The sequence below is a fragment of the Schistocerca nitens genome, chromosome 3 (assembly GCF_023898315.1).
Source record: "Schistocerca nitens isolate TAMUIC-IGC-003100 chromosome 3, iqSchNite1.1, whole genome shotgun sequence".
NCBI classification, from domain to species: Eukaryota; Metazoa; Arthropoda; class Insecta; order Orthoptera; family Acrididae; genus Schistocerca; species Schistocerca nitens.
The window spans coordinates 318,081,734-318,098,557 of NC_064616.1; the positions used below are offsets into that span (position 1 = coordinate 318,081,734).

The window sequence follows — 16,824 nt, forward strand, 5'->3', positions numbered from 1 at the left end:
TATATGGGTTTTATGTCGGATTAGATCTCGCAAGCAAAAAAAGTCGCGACTTTCGAAATTTAATATGAAGTTTGTCTCGCTAGACAGTCTATAGGACACTTAGGATGAAGCAGTATAATGGCATTTAGAAGAATCAGCTACAATGGCAAGGAAAGGTATAGTGTCCATGAAAACTCACTATTATTACGTCAGAGTCCGAATAGTAACCAAATTACACTTCTACGAGCAAAAAATATGGAATTAAAGCGTCATTTCTGCGGAAAGTCTTAGAGTTATAGACCATTGGAGAGTGTAATAAGCTAAATACCGACAAAAACTTTCACGTATAATCAATCCAACATGGTTTACAACCGAGAGAAAGTATTCGAGATGTGACAGGATAGTAACAAAGAGATACTGTAGGCAAACGGAAAATACAGGTCTCGAGAACAAGCGCCTTTCTGGAGGCTACGCTGGGGGGCTGAAGTACAGGACAGTTCGGGCTCGTCGTATTGGATGTTGCTTAAAGTGCTTAACGATCCCATACTTGCACGAGAGTCGTCCCAGCCATCAAAACTATAGTGGACTTGTGGGAGTTTGATTATTGCTCCAGTCAAGTGGGATCTGTCTTATGGCGAATATCAGGTCTTCTGTCTTACCACACACATACATGGCACTAATGACTAATCTTGTGGTTGTCAGATCCTAGCTACTTACACTGCTGGTTACTAAAATTAGAATACCGTACAAACGTCAAATTGCCGTGAGGAGCACTACATGCCTAGATAAGCAGATGATTAGCAGTTCATTATGGGCCGAATTTAATACACAGAACTGATATCTAAGGCGGCAATTATGACTCCAGACCGACTAGACATCGAGTCGAACTGAGTTTGAGTGACAGGTAAGACTACGTCATGCTGTGCTACTTCAACTCCATGCGAGCAGTCGTCAATTATAGCGGCTGGCTAGTTGTGGAGCGCCAGCTCTCGGCAACCCATGACCGAGGTAGCTCAAGACAACGTGTACAACATGCAGTCTAGACTTACCTTGTTGAAAGATAACGCCACGGAGAAGCCTAATACAGGGTGCAGCAACTATGTTCATGAACATGCAAGTGATTTCAGCACAACCACGCGAATTGGGTATGTGTAACGCCATCTACAGTATATATATAAACAAATAGTTTTCTACGAATGCAACATCTCAGCGCATTTAATCCTTTCCACATTTAGATCCTTCAACAGGTTCATCGCAATGACGTTCAAAATCGGCTATTGTTCCTCTAATGGTTCTACGAAAACTGTAAATTGATGTGGCATTTATATATACGATTTTGCTTACTGATGTAGCATCGTTTACAAACTATGGCAAATCAACCTTCGAAATATGCCCTACTGGACAACTGAAAACCACGCTGACAGAGAAGAGGATAAACTAATTTTGATCTATGAATGTGCGGTGCGGATTTTCGAAGAATCACATCAATGGTTCCTGTGTTACTGATAAGCACTAAACATCGCGACCACGTAAGCCACGCTATTAATCAAATCTATGGACAAGAAAGAAGCAAAGGAAATACAAACATGTCTCACAGAGCTAACTGATCTGATGAATGAACAGATGAAGAGATCAGAATGAAGAAAATCGAAACGGCAAACAATGTAGTCATAATGGAAACTGAAACAGAAGAGGAAATCAGGAAGCTGAAACAAAAGTCGGAGTTAAATAATGAAATGATAGGCCAGAAACACGAACAGAATAAGCACGGAACTATAGATAGGAAACATTTCTTGGAAGAAACAAGAGTCAGGTTTAAAACAGGTCCGCCGGAGAACTGGAAGTAAATCCCAAAGTCACACTAAAGTTGTATACACAGAAAATAATATACATTGGATTTCGATCAACCACTGTGGAGAGCACATTGCAGTCGCCAGATGCTACAACTGCACGACTATGGGCAAATTGCAAAGTACTGTAAGGAAAACAAACCGATATGTTTCAACTGTGGAGAACCTGACCATCTGAAAACGGACTGTAAAAATAGCAAGCGAGTTCCAGTGTGCATCTCATATGCGGAAAGGAAGAAATCATGCAGCCAACGAGATAAAGACTGTGCGATATACCAAATGTTCTTGGAGCGGGACATTCAGAGAACGGAATGTTGATTCTGAACCATTAATAATCTGCTAATGGGCATCGCAGGAAACCACAGAGTAAATATAAACGCAGCAAATATCACGTCGACTGTCGAAGGAGACGAAACACCTTTTACGAAGAAAATTATTAAACCCCAGCCCATTGACCGAACAGATTATAAAATTATCTATCATCTTTATAAGAAATGGAAACTTACGTTGAAGAAAAAAGTGGGATGCAGAAAGAGACAAAATATTCTGGTCAGTGTGAAGGGTAGAATGAGACATAGCCACACAAACCGAAAACATGACTGACCGTAAAAACATGGGCTATAATGAGATGGACAATAAAAAGGCCAATAATAAGAATAATAAAGAGAAAGAGTGGGGTTTCTGAAAGTGGCTAACAAGAAGGGAAGAAAGTTTACAGACAGCGTGCCTACCTCTATACAAGCAAGTCTTAAAGAAGAACATACTCTCAAATTCAGAAAAAGGTGAAAGTACAATTAATGCAAGGTGCAAGAGCAGTGTGATAGCACACAACCGCTAATAGAGGATGTTAATGAAAATATATACATCATAGGATAACTTACAGATGGATACAGGGATTATGAAGTGGATAACAATGGTGGACATGACTTGAGAAATGAAATAAGTTTATTATCGGATTGAGGCTGGGTAAATTGGAGGATGTGCATGTGTTAACCATAGCAGTAAGACACCTGGTTAGGTACATTAATCCAAAATGCTGTACTATAAATTTACCTGTCACGGAGGAAGTTGATTATATTCAGCTGAGTGCAAAAGAACTTGCCTATAAATACAGAGGAACTACAGATCCTACCTGACGTCGTCTTTACGAGTAGGCAGAAGGCACTTGATATTGAGCATCTGTAGAAGGAATTAGTGATGACTCACGGCTGAATTGTATATGATCACAGGTTAGAATGGCCCCATAGCTATGTGCTCACGAACTTACCGTAGCATTCAAATACAATCAACATTCCTAACGGCAATGAAACATAGACGTATGATTAAAATCTGTCATATAAATGCGATTCGCATTTATTGATGCAAGAACTAGGAAAAGTATTAGTGGAAATGGACCTACACAAACCATGTATACAGATGCCATATTCCAGGAACATGTAATTACCCTACATGCTAGTTACAGTTCAGATCGTAACATTAGGTCGATCTTTGATGGCAGGTACAGATATAACTGTAACAAAGATACATCAACTGTGTTACGAACACGCGGGGACAATAGATTTATTGACTGACTTAGGAAAATTTTATGTAACTAATCAACAATTCAGGAGATACAACCACATACTGAACAATTAAAAACGGCAGCAATCGTGGTGGACACGACAGACACATTTTTCATAAAGGATACAAATACGAAATCAGCATTGTGACATAGCAGAGTAATGGTAGAAAGAGGATTGTCTTCAGGGCGCTGTACAGGAACTTAGCCTTCATGTCATGAATAGGCCTGTCAACCCACCAACTTTCCAAAAACGTGCAGATGCGGCAGCAAATATAGATATCACCCTCGAGAACTCGAAAGTCAGTGACCACATTGCAAACTAGAAGGTCTGCGATGGACATACCCCAAGTGAACATTATATCATATATTTCACTATTTCATATTTATTTGCCAGTAATGATTTAGACGCTAACATTCAGCCCGCGTGACTATACAATCTGCGAAAAGCGAACAGGGAACTTTTAAAGACAGAATTCAAGATAAAACCGCCGTAAGGAAGCCGATTTGATGTTGACGTCAAAGCCGAATTAGTGCGAGCATTGCAGACGGTGCAAGACAAAGCGATCCCGACATTTGTTAGGACTTTAAATTCCTTCGACTTCTGCCCTACAGTCTCTAAGACGCACAACAAAGGAGACGAGAAGATACTACCAGGGATCCTCAGGGGAAACAGTACATCAGATAAGGCTGAGTTTCTATTGAACAGTCAAACAACAACGTGAACAATTATTGCATAAAACTAGGGTAGGAAATTGGGAGGCATACTTCAACGACCAAATGGTTACTGATGTCTGGGGTTTTACATATAAACTTGCAACGAAGAAGGTTCGATCACCCACTGTATTATCAACTGTAAGACGATAGGATGGCACGATGATGACAGAATTGGAGACATCAGTGCAGTACTTACTGGAACTCTGTTGCCGGACGATACGACGATGGAAGACACAGAGTACCATCAGAATCTCCGATCTTTATTACTTAAGCAGCATGCGAATATTAGTGCTGTGATTCCATTTGCCCAGGTGGAAGTGAGACTGGCAATAATAAAGTTAAAGAAAAAGAAAGCACTAGGGCCTGATAGAATACGGCTGAGTTGTTGCACTTGCTAGTGGACAAAATTGTTCCATATATAACAGTGTTATTAAACGAATGTCTTTGGCAGGGCTGGGTGTCCAGAACCTGGAAAACTCGAAAAACATTGTACTAAAACCAGGGGAAGACAAATACCTAACAGAATCGAGATCGTACAGTCCGATCTGTTTGGTAGATGCTCTACCCAAAGTACAGGAGAAGCTTCTGTACCGCCACCAGAGGAACCACAAATAAATAGCAGGCATTAAGAAAGAGAAATTCACCGAGGATGCGATATATCACACCATGATATTGTGAACACCTCAGACGACAAGAACGTTGTAGGGATAACGATTGATATAGATGGGGCGTTTGATAATTTATGGCGGCCAGGGATAGTTGAAAGACTGAAACAAATGGACTGTCCTAAGTGTCTTTATAACAGCCTACGAGATTATTGCAGAGACAGGAAGATGTAGTTAGAATGTCGCGGGAAGAAAATTGTGTAAAATATCACCAAAGGCTATCCACAGGGCTCTGATTGTGGTCCAGAGCTGTGTTGTTGTCATAGAGCCATTACTGAACCAGCATGAGAGCATAACAAACATTAGAGGCTGCATCGCCTACGCAAACGTTCTGCTGGTCACAGTATCTGCCAACACAGGGGCTTAATTACAGGAAAATAGTTGGGTAGTCCTCGAAAGACTAAGTAATTGGTACACCGAAAAACCAGCGATAGCAGCACAGAAAACAATTTATAAGTCGCTGAAAGGAACATTTTCAAAAATGAGAAGCTTCACAGTCACAATAAATGATCAACTTGTGAAAAGAAAAGTATATAGGTGCATCGGAATTAACATCGACGAAAACCAAAACTTTCCTGCACACGTAGAAATAGTCTTCCAGGGAGGAATTAAAATCCTGAACAACATAACAACAACTGGTCAAAGAAGTTTTCACTTGCCGCTAAGTGCCATAAGAACGTACCACAAGGGAATGTTAATCGCTGTTGTAGAGTATGGGTCGAGCGTCTGGGCCATAGACCCCAGAAAGGTAAGGAGAACAAAGGCTTTACGGCGCGCAGAGGTAGGTGTACACCTGCACTTGACGGGGGCATACAGAACAACACCGACTATGGCACTGCTGGTGATAGTATTCTTACTAATATTGGACCTAGCCATAAGAAGGAGAGCTGCACAATATTGGCTCAGAAAGGGCGAATATGATAGGGTGAAGCTGACACTGGGCACAAGAGCCACATAGAATAAGGAAATAAAGGCTTGCATTAATAGAGAATGGCAAGAAATCTGGGACAGGGCCGAAACAGGGCGAAGATCTTACTAGTTTCTTCTCAACACAAAAGAAAGATCCGAAATGTCGTATTTTCTTCCGACCAAAGGAGTTATAAACTACCTGTTGGGACATGGTCTATATCCTTGGTACTTACTAAAAATACAACAGTTCACCACTGACACTTATGAATGTGGAGCAATCGTCACCACAGACAACATCGTCTGGGAATTTGTCATTAGACAAGATGTTACAAACCAGGACATTAACGTCTTTGGTAATCTAAAGGTCTACAACATAATAAGGAATGAGAAACTGCGGCAGAAGCTGAACTCGCTGACAGCTAAAATATCAGCTTATTAACTGCAAGACTACATAGCTGAGAGACAAGCAAGAGCAGGTCATACATCATGACAACGAGACGCAACACGGCAGAACATCCACCTAAAACAACCTTCCGGAAGCAATGAGGAGGTGAGCCTCGGAGAGGACCATGAAGATATCCTGAGACCCTGAAAGCCATCTCTCAGTCTCTATAGTTTGCGTGGCAGAGCAGCGCAGCCTCAAGATCTGAATTGTTGAGCCTCAGCGTTTCAAGGACTGACTACCCAGACAAATGAGCTATCTAGCTTGGTTCTGATACCACGTATAGTAATGTAGTATAGTGTAGTAGTGTAGTCCAGAAGTATAAATTACAAAATTTCCGATCCAGCAATTCAGCATAGTGCAATATAACAATAGTATGTGCCTCCCGGATTCTGCGTGAACGTATATCTGTGAGCCATATGGCCAGAGGTTAATATGTAGAATTTTTTTTCTTTTAAAATTATGATTTTCAAAATTCTTTATGTAGATCCCCACTATAATGCTTAGTTATACTAACAAATTTGAGGTTAGGTTAAAATATTATGTCCTATATTCATGCCAATTCATATGCAACATTTGGTCTCCTGTTGTATCCAGATAACAGACTAAAAGGAAATAACAAATAAATATACGAATATTGATGGGACTCCAAATAGTGTCAAGTATTTACGGCACCTAACAGGTACACTATCTGATCGAAAATATCATGACACCCCTGTGTAATGTGATATTGACCACTAGACGTCACGAGAGGCGGACTCACGAGTATAAAAGGAGATGGTGAGTATTATTTTGTAAATAGAGAAGCAGCAACAACAGAATTGGTCCGCCAGTAGAGCTCAGTGACTTCGAACGTGACCAAGTCACTGGATGTCACCTGAGTAATAAATCCATCAGGGACATTTGAAACATTTCAAAACTTCCCGTGTCGACTGTTTGTGATGTGGATAGTGGAAACGCGAAGGAACTACCACAGATAAAGCAAGGCCAGGTAGACTTTATGTACTGACGGACAGGGATCACCGAGCATTGCTGAGGGTGGTAGCAAAACACCGCATGAATTCAGCTGAAGAAATCACTCATGAATTCCCAAGTGCTACCAGCAGCACATATAGCCCCTTTAAGGCACGGAAGCATTTAAAAAGAGTGGGGCAAAAGGGTCGAGCAGGTCCCTATCGACGTTACCTCTCTGTAGTTAGTTCCAAGTGACACTTGAGCTGCTGTAAAGAGCGACGCCACTGGTCACTGCATGTCTGGAAACGAGTGATTTGGAGTGATGAATCACCGTATACCCTCTGGCAATTCGATGCAAGGTTCTGTGTTTTACGAATGCCTGGGGAACGTTACCTGCCATCGTGCGTAGTGTCAACAGTGAAATATGGAGGAGGTGGTTTTACGGTATGGAGATGTTTTCCAACTGGTTCAAATGGCTCTGAGCACAATGAGACTTAACATCTGAGGTCATCAGTCCCCTAAAACTTAGAACTACTTAAACCTAACTAACCTAAGGACATCACACACATCCATGCCCGAGGCAGGATTCGAACCTGCGGCAGTAGCGGTCGCGCGGTTCCAGACTGAAGCGCCTAGAACCGCTTGGCCACAAAGCCGGCGATGTTTTCCACGATCCCGTTATTTTGATTCAGAAAACGCTAAAAGTGGAAGGGGTGAATACGTTTTATAGTTTTTTCTGCAGCGTACAGAAGAGGAATAGACCGGAGGCGATGACTGTTAGTATCATCATGGTAATGCACTGTCATAAAGCAGCATCTGTGAGGCAGTGGTTTGTGGGCAAAAACCTTCCTGTAATGGACTGACCTGCCCAGAGTCCCAACGTGAACGTAATGGAGCACCTTTGATGGGTTACGACGTCGAATTCGCCAGAGACCGAAGCGTCCAACATCTCTCCCATCTCTGGTTTATTCTCTTGAGGAATAATGGGCCGCCATTCTTCTACAGACATTCAGACACGTCATTTAAAGAATCCCCAGCAGAGCGCAAACCCTCACAAAGGCTAAGGATGGACACAACCCATATTAAAGTACACTAACCGGTGTCTGGGTAATTTTGATCAGATAGTGTACGTCTCCGCAGTTCTAGGAAGACTTGCGCTACCAAGATGGTGGATGTGCAAGCCATGCTGTACAGGTAATTAAAAATCTTCTTAACATAATATATGGAGATAGGTGGATCGTTCGTTCAGGAAATACAAAAAGGTCTGCACGCTTACCCGACTTGACACCTCCAGAGCTTTATCTCTGGGGAAACTTGTAACAAAAGACCTGCAAGGAAACACCGACGACTCCTGAAGACGTGAAATGCAGTATGGCATGGTTCTATATTGCTGTAAGTACAGATGAGGGTCAACGTGCAGTTCGGAATCGCTGGGACATTTAGCCACTAAATCTGATGGAGGTGCGATGGGGAGCTTTCCTTGTGAATAGCAGCCACAAGCTGAACGCAGTGCTGCTGGTTTGTCATAGAGTACCAGAATAAATCGGTGAGTATTCAAGCAATTTGTAACAATTATATTGTAATTTTAAAACTGCTAGTTGTAAGTCATTTAAAATGGGCCCCCTAGCGAAGATGACTCACCAGTAAGCGGTTGGTTGGTTTTTTGGTTGGTTAATTGATTCAGGGGAGGGGACCAGACAGCAAGAACATCAGTCCCATCGGATTAGGGAAGGAAGGCTACCTTGACCTTTCAAAGGAACCATCCTATTAGCCTGCAGTGTGCTAAACACTGCGCCACCTCGCTCTGTAGTAAATAGTAAATTAAGTGCTAAGGAAGCGTTGTGTATTCTAGGGAAATCTTCTGAGAGCAACAGGCGTCCGGAGTGGCCGAGCGGTTCTAGGCGCTACAAGCTGGAACCGCGAGACGGCTACGGTCGCAGGAACGAATCCTGCCTCAGGCATGGATGTGTGTGATGTCCTTAGGTTAGTTGGGTTTAAGTAGTTCTAAGTTCTAGGGGACTGATGACCTCAGCAGTTAAGTCCCATAGTGCTCAGAGCCATTTGAACCATTTTTGAGAGCAACAAGAGGGACACTGAGGGAATTCACTGAACATATCGAGTCAGCAATTTAATTAGTGAATCCAGAGGAACCTTTAATCTTGTTTTCATTTCTTAAAGCAAAAATCGAGGGGATGGCAAGATGGAGACTTCACGTCAGAGAGAGGACGGGAATATGGGAAGAGATGAAACATATTTTGCAAGAGAACTAAGCGAGTAAGCCGAGATTACTATGCATGTAGGATATTTCATGAAAGGCAAGGCCATGGGGAACCAATGTCTACGTGGGCCAATAGGATTGACAAAATGTAGAAAGATTTTAGGGAAGCCATAACTAGAGTCAAAATCAGAGAAAAAAATGGGAGATCTGTGTTCAGATCTCCCTCGTGCCACTTCTGTTTTCCCACAAAATTATGAGCTGCCCGTCCGGTCAGAGGGAAGACTGCGTTCAGCTCAGACCATCAACATTACAAGTACACCATATAAAAGAGCTGAGGAATGATCGAATACAAACAATAGCCAGCAGTCAAGATGACGAAACGGGATTGGCTGCAGCAGTAGAATTAGCATTACAGGAAGAAAGTGCTCTATTGTCAATGAAAGAACGAGGAATAGCTTTGCGAACAAGGAGTGTGTGTGCACACGAAACACTGATATCAGCTAGGGAAAGAAAAAAGTTAAGATGTTTTACGTGTGGAATACAAGGGCATACAGCAAGTAAGCGTAGAAAAAATAAAGCGGAAGGAAGGGTTCGCACTGTGCAGGCAAAACAATTCACAAATTTCTGCTATGCTTGTGACAAACCAGGGGTCACAGGTTCAAAAAATATGGGATGGGCAAGGAAAGTGATGGAAATAGACCCCAGCACGTTAGAGGGGAATTACAGAGAAGTCAACCGACTGGATTCATGCGTGAGTGGAAGAGTAATCTGCCAAGTAAATGCGGTGTACCGTGCACCAGGATACAAGACGCGACTTGTTTGCAATGTAGACTACCAGAGCACTACGATAAGGACTGTAATGAAGGACCTTGGTATGCACTAAGAAAAAATCAGAGTTCCACTGTCAAGGAAGATAGGAAAATTAGTTCAGTGAAACTGAAGGGCGACAAAGATGTACAGTTAGGAATTGTCACAGTAAACAAGCCCACAATTAGATTAGTATACTGTGCCACAGAAAATGATGAGTCAGTGTTATACTGTGAAAAATTAAGGAAGAAATTTTAGCTGTTAATAGAAGTAGTATTCCCGTAGACTGCACAGTCAGTATAAATGAAGTGGAAAGGCTTCGATTTAAGGGTGTTACCAGCGATGCAGTATGTACGTTAGAAGTGGTGGAAATGTATCTAACTGTGACAGGTGTTGGAGACGTGATACACACGTTTCATGTATATCCGTTAGGGTTAGATATCCCATATGACGGGTTGATCGGTACGGATTTTCTAACACAGCATAAAGTTAAATTAGATTACAAGGGAAAAGTCTTTAGTTTACAAGGGAAAAACACACCCTTAACAGTGGAAAAGGAACCGAAAGGACATGAGTTCCAGACCGATTAGGAATCCGAAGAAGATATCGAACAACGAGAGGAAAAGATACTGTTGTTGAAAACGGACGGCAGGTGCCTCGAGAAGGGGAAAATGAAGAAATTATCTCGAAACAGTAAATGTCAAAAGGAGTGTACGTTCCAGAATCGCTAGTGAAAGTGCGAAATGGTAGGTACGTAGTAAGTGCAATACATTTATCAGAAGACAAAGTAGAATTAAAAACGTCAAATTAGTGACGGAAGAACTAGCACAATTTTCAAAGGTACCGAGGTAAAAAGCAGTGAGGAAGCCATAGGAAAAAGAGGAAATCGTGTAGCATTTTGCGAAAGCAATTGAGAATGGATCATTTAAATATCAAAGAAAAGAGTGTATCAGTAGACGTTTGCACAGAGTATGTAGATGTATTTCATCTATCAGGTGACATACTGTCACATATCTCCACAGCGATGCATAGAACCCCAATACCGATACATGCAGGGAAAGTGATAAACGCTAGACTATACAGAATACTCGAGGCAAATAAAGAGGTTTTTAAAGATCAGATAGAACAGATGTTGAACTACGATATAACTGTCGAAAGTAATAGTGCCTGGAACACACTTTTATTTTCTGTTCCAAGGAAAAGAGGTGCCAGTGGTAAACATAAGTGGAAAATCGTAGTGGACTACAGATAATTGAATGACAGTACTGTAGGCGATGCATTTCCGCTACCAAATACATCCCATATCTCGGGTCAATTAGGGCAGGCAAAGTACTTCACGACCCTTGAACTTGCAAGCTGATATTACCAAATATTGACGGACGAGAAGGACAGAGAGAAGACTGCTTTCAGCTCAAAGTATCAACGAGTACAAACGAATGCCAATGGGTTGAAGACAGTCCCAGGACGTTTCCAATGATTAACGAATATAGTTTCAGCAGCTCTGCAAGGTATTAAACGTTTCACATACGTAGACGATATAAAGTGATAAGAAAGAAAGCTGCAGGAGCATAATCATAAACTTCGTTTAACTTTTGATAGGTTACGAGAGCACAAGTTTAAGCTGTAAGAACATAAGTGCCAGTTTGTAAGAAAATAAATGATTATCTTGGGTTGTTGTATCACGGATACGGGGATGACAGCGGACATGGCAGAGGTGGAAAAGATTCTTACAATTAATCGGGTACTACGGCCGGTTTATTGCAAATTTTAACAAAATCATGAAGACTCTACACGAACTGCTAAAGAACGACGTAAAATACGAACGACGTGAAAGAAAAAATTATGCTTTTGAGGAACTAAAGAAGAAACTGGTTAATCCGCAGCTACTTCAGTATCCTTATTTCACAAAACAGCTCATAATGACAACGCACGTGAGCTAAATTATAGTACCACAGCAGACACAAGCTGCACGCAGCGACGCTGACTCGTCACCGAGTACCAGGGTTTTTGACTATAGTATTTATAGTGAATCAATGCCGACCACACATATATGGAAGTCGTTTTACAGTGGTAACATACCATAAGCCATTAACATGGATATCCGCTGTAAAGGATCCTAGTTCAAGACTTCTGAAGCAGAGACTTAAATTTTAAGAGTATGACTACGACGTAATTTACGAGCCGGGTAGACTAAATAGCAATGCAGACGCTCTTAGAAGGATACGACACAGCGAGAGTATCCATATTGACAGAGGTCAGCTGGAACGCAAGAATAAGGATAATTAGGTGAACGTGCGGCAAACCCAAGAGAGCGCTGCAATAGAACATGATGAGGAGACATCAGTAGACACACAAGCAGAAAGCGAAATTACCTCATGAGGAAAAGAAATGGATACTACAGAAAATGCAGAAGTGCTCCAAGCCATGGATAAAACGTTCGAAAGGGTAAAGAAGTATAATCAGTGTGAGGGAATGAAACGCGATATAGAAGAATACGTATGTAAATGTCCGTCATGCCAAAATAGAATGCTTACACAGCCAAACACAAAAATGCCGTTAGAAATAACAGACACGTCGGAAAGTGTATTCGAAAGGTGTTCGATAGATACTGTAGGGCCTTTAAATGTGTCAGGCACAGGCAAGAGAAAGTTGGCATTCCAAGGAAACTTAAGTAAGTTTACTTTAACTGTGCATATAGAATATCAAGACGCTGAGACAGTAGCAGAAGCTTTTGTATAACACATAGTTTTAAGACTCGGAATTCCGTCGGTACTACTAACTGACTAAGTGGCTACCATATGCAGTTTTCGTATTCAACACACCACACAGTAGTACAGGCTACACGCATTTGAACTGATGTATGGCAGAAAAGTAAACATTCCAAGAAATTGCAATGAGAATCTGCAAAGGTAAGCTATAACCACGAGTCATATACGAACAGACAAAATGAGAATGAAAGAGATATAATATATTAAGACAGTCAATATTACAAAACAAAAAGCTAAGAAGAAACGATCTGACAAAGGACAAAAGTCAAAAAAGTTCAAGGAAGGCGACAAAGTGGTGCTGTACGATGAAACAGTAAAATGTGGAAGATCTAGGAAGCTAGATTCACAGTGGCGAGGGCCATGTGCAGTATTCGGAATAGACACGTAGAATGTAATCATAATTAAGAGGGAATAAAGCATCAGAGGTGCATGCAAACAGATTAAAACAGCATTTCTAATTTCTGGTATGACGCAGACAGGAAGAATGCTACTGCTATTACTACTGCTACAACTACTAGCGAGCACAGCAAGAGCTAAATCATTTCCAACGGATTAAGAAGTTTCAAAAATAGATAAATCTTCACTAACACGATTTATGAGAAGTAGAAATATACAGCGCAATATGGAAAATTTTAACATAGGTTGGTTCGTTGATTTTTGGGGGGGGGGGGGGGGGGGGGAGGGACAACGAGGTCATCGGTCCCAACGGGTTAGGGAAGGATGGGTAAGGAAGTAGGCCGTGCCCTTCCAAAGGAACCATCCCAGCATTTGGCTGAAGCGATTTAGGGAAATCACGGAAAATCTAAATCTGCATGGCCGGACGCGTGTTTGAACGGTCATCCTCCAGAAGAGAGTCCAGTGTGCTAACCACTACGCCATCTCGCTCGGTAATTGTAAAATAATGTAAATTTAGATGCTATAATTGAACGTTTTCAGAAGGCTAGAAAGATTCATTAAGTCTGTTGTTAAGGAGGCTGACATATGACTTAAAAGAGTTGCAACGTTTGCAACCATGTGTGAACAATTACTGAAACAAGCAGATGCAGTCGGGGATACAGACTCAGAGTATGAACAAACGATAAATGCTATACTTATTGCACAGAGAGTTATATTGCAGCCTCACATCATAAACCCGATACAAATTGTGAAATTCTTCAGTCTAATGAGAGATGATCTGAAAGATTAAGGTTTCTTGTCCCTCTGGCCGATTCATCAGGATACCTCTTAATTGAAGTTAATCGACATAGATGTGTTTATAGCGAGAAGCACACTACAATATGTGATAAATGTTCCCTTAGTAGATAATAACATGTTTTCCTTATACAGAATGTTCACTTTACCACAAGGACTCCCTCGGTCAAAAGGGAAGAATATTTTTCTTCGGCCAGGAAAGGAGTCTCTACTCCTAGACAATCTAAAAGGCATTACGCGAAATAATTGATAGAGCAATAGACTGTAAGAATCTAAACAGGAACAGGAGAATTTGTATACACATATTTGTTCTCTTGCCTGCTTTCGACTAGGAAGAGTGTGAGGCAAGGTTGCTTCAGCCAACAAGTATAATACCAGATGACTGTGAAAATATTAGTGCAGCGAAGTGTATGGACACCTTTAAACAACAGTGAATAGTTGTACATAGTTCCTAAGAAAGGAAGTCTGACGATATTGTGTGGGAAGCAAGCCCAAAAGGATGTAGCGCTAAGAGGAGTTGGAAAAATAAGTTTCTACCATATATGTACGAGATATAGTACAAGAGCCTTCATACAGACAAACCGAATAATACGCACCAACACAAATAAAAAGTGTGTAATACCACAAATAAAGTTGGAAGTTGACTGTTGCATAGTGAATAAGGAAAACACAAACAGTTCTTTGCTCCACTTAGCGTTACCATTACATCATGTGGTCACACAAGTACATGCATTAAAGCTTGCTGGAAAGCGTCTAAATGATTTACATTGTATGATTAGTGAACAGCAGGGAAGGATGAAACATAAGTGACATACTGTTCACTACATTTGTTATCACAATCTTAACTTTACTCGTTGTATTAACCTATTGCTGCAGACGATGTAAATGTTGTAAGCAATGTTTTGGACCTATACGATATTACTTCGATGATAATAACTTTTGTGGTGAAATATGTGTAAGAACTACTATCGTAAATCAAGTTACAGGAAATTCAGTGGCACTAAGACCTCTTACTGGTATTCCTGAGGAAATATTAATGTATGAAAAAAGTCCAAATGAGCACGAAGGCTCAGTACACTTCCGAAACAGATGATAAACATAATTGTAAAGTATAAAATATAGTTATCCCAGTTAAGAAGTAACTGTTTCAGAGGAAAATACAATGTAAATGTAATTGGAATAGAATGTAAATCGTGTTATTTTAAAGGATGATAAAGAAAGTAAAACGACTTCACGTCCAGTGAGTACATATTCACTTTGTTCAACAGGTTTTAAGACTCTTTATAAAATTTACTCCGGTATTTAGACCATTATCGCTTTTGTTTTTAGAATTACGAGATGTCAGCAGATGGTCCGTATAGACCACAACTAGTATCACATTTCAATAAAGTTTATACAGTAGCGGATGCTGTATGTCAAGGGCGATCAAAAACTTACTCTTTGAAGGTTTTGCAGACCAGAATCGGCATGCCAATTACCGCGAACACCGATGCAACTATCCCGCCAAGGCACCAGGTTGAAGATATCACTTCGGTTAAACAGTGTCCTGCAGTGTGAAGAAGTCCGAAAGTGCCTGCTGCCCATCCTCGTCAGACAGAAGTCTACGACTCTCCAAGTAGGCCTTTTTTTTTTCAGGAACCGAAGGCGTGATAATCACATGGTGAGAGGTCAGGACTATACGGCGTTCGCCCCCCGGTAGATGAGTGGTCAGCGCGACAGAATGCCAATCCTAAGGGCCCGGATTCGATTCCCGGTTGGGTCGGAGATTTTCTCCACTCAGGGACTGGGTGTTGTGTTGTCCTAATCATCTTCATTTCTTCCCCATCGACGCGTAAGGCGCCGAAGTGGCGTCAAATCGAAAGACTTGCACCCGGTGAACTGTCTATCCGACGGGAGGCCCTAGTCACACATTTACTTTAGGACTATACTGCGGGTGCTCGAGTGTCTTCCACTGAAGTTGACGTAACGTCTGCGTTACGACACTTTCTGTATTTGGACGTGCGTTATCATCAAGCACCATGGAACTTGACGCACCATTCCACAACAGTGGTTTTCGACGGACATGCTGCCCCATATACATTCTTTATTCTCCGATAGATGTCTAACGGTGTTTGTTCTTCGGCAGCCAAGAAAAGAATAACAGCATGTTGGTCCTTTTTGGACGTGTTTAGTAATAAGGTCCCCATAATTCACATTCCCGCATTTACCGAACGCGCATCAGGAAGACAGGACTTGCACATTAATCCCTTGGCAACATGTGGGTTCGTTTATACCTGCATCGGAGTCGCGCTACGTTTCATATACGCCCTCAAACGGAAACTTCTTGATCGTCCCTTATAAATACGTCTTTTTAAGCAGATTACAGTGTGGAACACCACATTGTAAAAGAAAAAGAAAACCAGCATTTCGTGTGGTTAGATAAGGAATAAGGAAGGGGAGAGGTTGTAGGCCGACAGGAAATAAATTTTCTGTGAGCGAGTGAACCATTTTAAATTGGGTACCTGCTATGAGTAGCATGCTAAACTACACTAAATTTTTGTGATTACTAGGCAAAATTCTCTACTTATCAAGGATACTTACCGCTGCTGTTTCCACCATGGCGCTGGTACTGCCACCTGGATCGTCTTCTTCGCCTGATGACGCCTCAGTTGACGCCTGCGGAAGAAACGTGGATAAAATAACACAATGCCAAGCTCAAAATGAACTCCTCAAAAAATATTTTGCACCCTCCTTGTGACCTGTGTAGCTTTTTTGTATCCTCTTTTT

General features: G+C 41.5%; 1 long non-coding RNA gene across 1 annotated transcript in view; it reads right to left on the minus strand.

Annotated features, from left to right (window-relative positions):
* The window catches only part of LOC126249585 (uncharacterized), a 183,783-nt gene that overhangs the window by 32,285 nt on the left and 134,674 nt on the right, over window positions 1-16,824 (minus strand). The window contains exon 3 of the long non-coding RNA XR_007545618.1: window positions 16,639-16,713. This is a non-coding gene — a long non-coding RNA (uncharacterized LOC126249585). The remainder of the gene's footprint in view (window positions 1-16,638; window positions 16,714-16,824) is intronic.